Raw genomic sequence first — 5,667 nt, forward strand, 5'->3', positions numbered from 1 at the left:
CTTATTCAGACCTCTGCCCAGAAAAAAAACAACAAAAACAAAAAACAAACAACAAACAAACAAACAAACAAAACAAACAAACAAAAAAACACACCCCTGTACATGAAGCCTGATACTTTTACCAGTTTCTGAGAAAATACAAACACACTGGGAGAGGAAGCCAGAAGGGATCAAGAGACTATAATAAGTTACAATAAGACTAGGCACAAACTCTCATGTCAAGGCTGGTTGAGGCAACCAAGTAGGAGGAAAAGGGTCCTAAGAGTAGGCATAGATTCATAGGTAACCCTACTCCTACAGTGTGGAGTCTTACAAAAACACCAAGCTAGCAAGCACAACATATTTGCCAAGGACTTAGTGCATACCCATTCAGGGTCTTTGATTGTTATTTCAGTATCTGTGAGTATATGCTCTGGTTGATTCTGATTAGCTTGGTGTTGTAACTGTTTTTGCCTGACCTTGGAACTTTTTTTTTTTTTGTACTGGGTTGCCACTCCCAGTCTTGATATGAGGGTTTGTGCCTAGTCTTGTTACAACTTGTTATGCCGTGTGCTAGTGATATCCTCGGGAGGCCTGCCCTTTCATGAAGTGAAAGACCAGAGAAGGAGTGGATCTTGTCGAAAGAGGAGTGGGAAGGAAACTGAGCAGAACTGAGGGTGGGGAGGTTGCACTCAGGATATATTGTATGAGAGAAAAGTAAAAATAATTTTTCAGAGGTTAAAATTAACACCATTTTCAAATTAAAAAAAAACCCTAAATGAATAGAAAAACATAGTAGCAAGTTACTATGTATTGTTCCTACAATTAGTAAGATTTAAAAATTAAAGAATGAATAATGTTCCATGTTTTGTTTTTTAAGATAGAGAAGAGTACAGGCTGGTGCCCCAATCACTGGGAAAGTGATGCTCACAGGCTGCCCTTGCTGAGTTCAATAAACCTGACACTTGTCCTTCTGAGCTGACGTAATTCACATCTCACCCCATTCTATTTGCCTGAATTCCTTTTATCACAATCGCTATGCAGTCTGTGCTTTTATTCATAACCAAGGAAAGCATTTTGGAAGCTCCATTTGGATTCCTTCCAAAGGGCAACAAAATGACATGCTTTAATTCAATAGTCAGCTTCTCTTTAGCTTAAATATTTTAAGTACATCTAGATGCTTCTTTAAGTTAATAAATTTCTGCCTTTATCCCAAAAAGGGCACTGTTTTTCATCTCGTAATCACAATGCCTGTGTTTTAAAGTTCTATAAAGCTATTATCTTCCATTTTATCAGCTAAGGAATCCATAAGCGAGGGAAGTCAAGGTCACACTGCGGTCAAAGCACATTGCCATTTGAGAAGCACCAACCTAAAACACAGCACATTAAAAGACGCAGCTACTGCAGATAGAACTTGGAAGCAAAAAGCTCCTATAGATAGTCACCAACAATTTTCCATCAACTTTTTCTTTAATATTTTAGATATATGTAAAATCTTGTCAGCCTAAAAAATATTCTAGTTTTCATTATGTCCCCACAAATCTCTCTCAGAACAATATGGTGATTTTTTTTTTTTTTATGATTCGAGTAGAATCTATGTGGTAATACGACAATGCTTGCCTAGCCCACGGATTCCTGCGAGATCTAAAGCTAATTATTTCAGTAATTTCACTTTGTGACTATTTGTTTCTGTTTTCTGTGAAGAAGATGGAATTTACACTTGTTGTTCCTGTGCTTGCATTAAATAGACTAACAGGATAAAAAGGAGATAAGTTGTGTGTTGGCGACTTTTCCTTTGCTGCACTAAAGCACCCTGACATGTGCAACTGCAGGAAGGAAAGCTTTGGTCTTGAGGGGACACAGTCTACCATGGTGAAGCAGGCAAGGTGTCGTCAGGAGCGGGTGGTTGGCCTGCCACATTGCCCCCTGTAGTTCAGAAGCAGAGAGAGAAGGAGAAGTGGGCCATGCCTTAAAACTTCTTGGCACACTTACACCAGCAGTTCACTGCCTCCTGAAATTTACCTAACTGTCCTCCAAGTGACACTGTCAGCTGGGGTCCAAGTACTCAAACACATAGGCTTATGGGGGTGTGTATCACATACAAATTGCAACAGTTTTGTGCATTGTTGAAGATTAGTTTGCTATAAATGATTACTAAAAAAATGACATTAGTAAAACCAAGTGGAAACTAAATGGTCTGTAGGCGAGGAGTTAGAGGGTGACTAATCATGTATTAGTTGGGTGTGACAGGACCTTCCTTGATGGATGTTACTACATCTCAGCATATAAAAATTTCTATTAAGCCCATAACATGTTATATTATTTCTGCTTTAGAAATCATCATGTCACAGAAAAATAACTCAAATCCAGAAACTTAAAAAAAAAAAAAAAGATTAAGAACAGTTAGGTAGCATCCTTAATGTAGCCCCTCTGGCATCATATATCTTAAATTTAATGAGCAAATAAAGTTATCTATTGCCATTAGTTCCCCAAAATGGCCGTGACCAGTCAAGGAAACTTCGATGGGAAATTTGAGGCACTGAATCTTACAGAATTAGCTAAAAAGCAACCATGGTGGCATAAGATGTTTGGGCAAAAATCTGGGCCATCAGCTGAAAAGAATAGTGTAGCAACCCAGCTGTTAATTGGAGGTGTTGCTGGATAGTGCACTGGATTCATATTCCAGAAGGCTGGAAAATTGGCTGCAACAGCTGTAGGAGGTGGATTCTTTCTCCTTCAGCTGGCAAACCATACTGGGTACATCAAAGTTGACTGGAAATGGGTAGAAAGGGGCATGAAAAAAGCCAAAAAGCAGTTGAAAATTTGTAAGAATAACCAAATACCAACTGAGGTCAATAGTAAAGCAGAGGATTTTGTGATATTTGTTACAGAGAATGTTCTAGTGACTGGGGGATTTTTTTTGGGAGGCTTTCTGTTTGCCATGGCATCCTAAGAAGAAGTTCACTTCATTGTTGTGTTTTTGTTGTTGTTATTTGTTTCTTGCCAGCAGCTTTTCCTCCTTTTCCTCCTCTTCTCCTGTGCCTTCATCCCTGTTGTAGCAAATGGCTCCCATAGGCTTCTCCTGGTACAGGGTTAATACAAGCCTTCTCATGAGCTTGACATGTTGGAAGAGACAATAAATGTTAACTTTCCAGTACACTCCTTATGTGGTTGATGTACAGCTTAGCCACATGCTCCTTTTCCCCTGTGTAAGATCCTTTCCCAAAATTGATTTGGAATACCAGCATGTAGTTACCTTCGTATTATATGTTACATTAAAAGGAACCAAATACATTTGCCTTTAAATATGTAAGATTTTTGTATCTTGGTGTATGCTTTCTTTTATAGTGGGTTGTGGGCTATAGAAAGTGAGGTATTTATACTTGCTATAATTATCCTGCCAAAATGCCAGTGGAAGAACTGTAACTAAAAAGATGGAATATAAAATGAACTTCTGCTAAAGATGTATGAAGTAATGTAGGTATTGTATTTGGTAGGTGGATCGTAACAGAAACTAACTATAAGTAACTTATTATTGGATGGTCAGAAGAGTCACTTATGGGTACTAAGATCCAGTCCAGAAATGTTTTCCACCATACCACATACTGCAGCTCATGGCTGTATTCAAGTCATTTAGGTAAGAGAAGGAAAAAATTGTTGGATATTTATTTCATATAAAAGGTTGTATGCTTTGAAATTTGAACTATTTTTCACAGTTGTTAAAATATTAGGGGTAGAAGTATTCCTTTATGAAAATTCTGTTTCTTTATCCAATTGATATGAAATACAACATTTAAGTAAGGATTTTAAAGAGATGTTCCAGGCATTCAGAACTGAGAATAGCACATGTGAAATAAAGTATTTTAATCAAAAAAAGTTATGTATTGTAGTTTTTGTGCGTAAGATCTCTACTGTGTTTTATTTCATATAAAAGTAAGAAGCTATCTAAAAAATACTTTCAAATTTGGGTTTCTTAATTCAGCCTGAAAGCAAAATTAAGCAGAAAGCATAATGACCATAGTCATGTAGCAGAACTTGAAAATACATTCAAGCTTTAGAAACAGGCCAGCATGAATCAGGTATAGTAATTTCTCTAGTCATTACAATTAAAATGATGTAACTTCCTTTAATGTGAAAGAATATATAACATTTTATTACATAAAAATATCAGATATCATGTGCTATCACATAAATGACTTTTATCTACTACTCGTATTGGTTATCTTTAAATAGTACTCCATATAGATTATGCTTAGACACAAAATATATAAATAAACAGAAAAATACCAACACTTTCAGTTGTTAGGAACACGGCTGTTTGGATAATCCCTGTATCATCTTCCACAAAATCATGCCTTAAGTGGTCTTGTTGTTCCGCAAGCTCCCCAGCTTTCATCACATACAGTGCAGAAACAACAAAAATTCAACCTCTGAGCAGGCATAGATTCTGTGAGCAGTGAAGCTTGCTTTAACCTGTGGCCCACAGTTGACCTCACATCTAATCATCCTTAGAGGGAGGAGAGGATGGCTAAAAGAGCTAAAACAACAACACCTGAGCTCTGAGAAAATCAGGGAAATGCAGAAACCCTGAGCAATCACAGTTCGGAAAGTCAAAACCCAGCTAGGCACTTATTGACATGTTCACCTGTCCTTGATTCTAAATAGAGATTAAAAACAACAACAACAACCAACCGCACAAAGTGACAGCTTCTTTAGAGTTCTTCACAGCAGAGGGCACTGCTTGTGAGTGTGGTTTCCCACCTCCTCTGGTGCAGAATACTAAAACTTGTCTTTAGAGTGCTTCCAAGTAGGTGTTACCTACAGACTCCAGGAAAAGGCAAAACAAATACTTCTGGAAGAATGCATTTTAAAACAATACCCAGAAGGTTCACATAAATGCTAAAGTAGAAGGAATGCAAAAATGTTTAAAATCACTATGTATAAATTATATAATAAAATCTCAGCATCCTGATCCAGAAAGGTGACAAATACTGAACTACTTCGCCTGGTATAGTTAACCAAGATACTTTATATTACTATGGCTATTGTGAAAGGTATAGTTTTCCTAATTTCTTTCACAGCCTGTTTGTCATTTGTATACAAGAGGGCTATTGACTTTTTTTCAGTTGAGTTTGTATCCAGCCACTTTGATGAAGGTGTTTATCAGCTGTAGGAGTTCTCTGGTGGAATTTTGGGGGCCACTTATGTACAGTATCATATCTTCTGCAAATAGGGATAATTTGACTTCCTCCTTTCCCATTTGGATCCCCTTGATCTCCTTTTGTTGTCTTATTGCTCTAGCTAGAATTTCAAGTACTATATTAAAGAAATATGGAGAGAGTGGGCAGCCTTGTCCTGTCCTCGATTTTAGTGGAAATTCCTCAAGTTTCTTTCCATTTAATTTGATTTTGGCTATTGGCTTACTGTATATAGCCTTTATTATGTTTAGGTATGTGCCTGGTGTCTCTGATCTTTTCAGGACTTTTAACATGAATGGGTGTTGGATTTTGTCAAATTTTTTTTTTTGGCATCTAAGGAGATGATCATGTGTTTTTTTCCCTTTCAGTTTGTTTATATGGTGGATTACCATATATTGATGGATTTCCATATATTGCACTATAACTGGGATGAAGCCTACTTGGTTATGGTGAATGATACATTTGATGTGTTCTTGGATTCAGTTTGCGA

The 5,667-nt window shown here is 37.1% G+C and overlaps 1 pseudogene across 1 annotated transcript; it reads left to right on the forward strand.

Moving 5' to 3' along the window:
- Window positions 1–2,473: 2,473 nt before the first annotated feature.
- LOC311608514 (FUN14 domain-containing protein 2-like) lies at window positions 2,474–2,932 on the forward strand (annotated as a pseudogene). Its single transcript has one exon. The product of its transcript is annotated as an FUN14 domain-containing protein 2-like (transcript).
- Window positions 2,933–5,667: the final 2,735 nt, after the last annotated feature.

This window comes from Acomys minous (genome assembly GCF_964271855.1).
Source record: "Acomys minous genome assembly, chromosome: 11".
NCBI classification, from domain to species: domain Eukaryota; kingdom Metazoa; phylum Chordata; class Mammalia; order Rodentia; family Muridae; genus Acomys; species Acomys minous.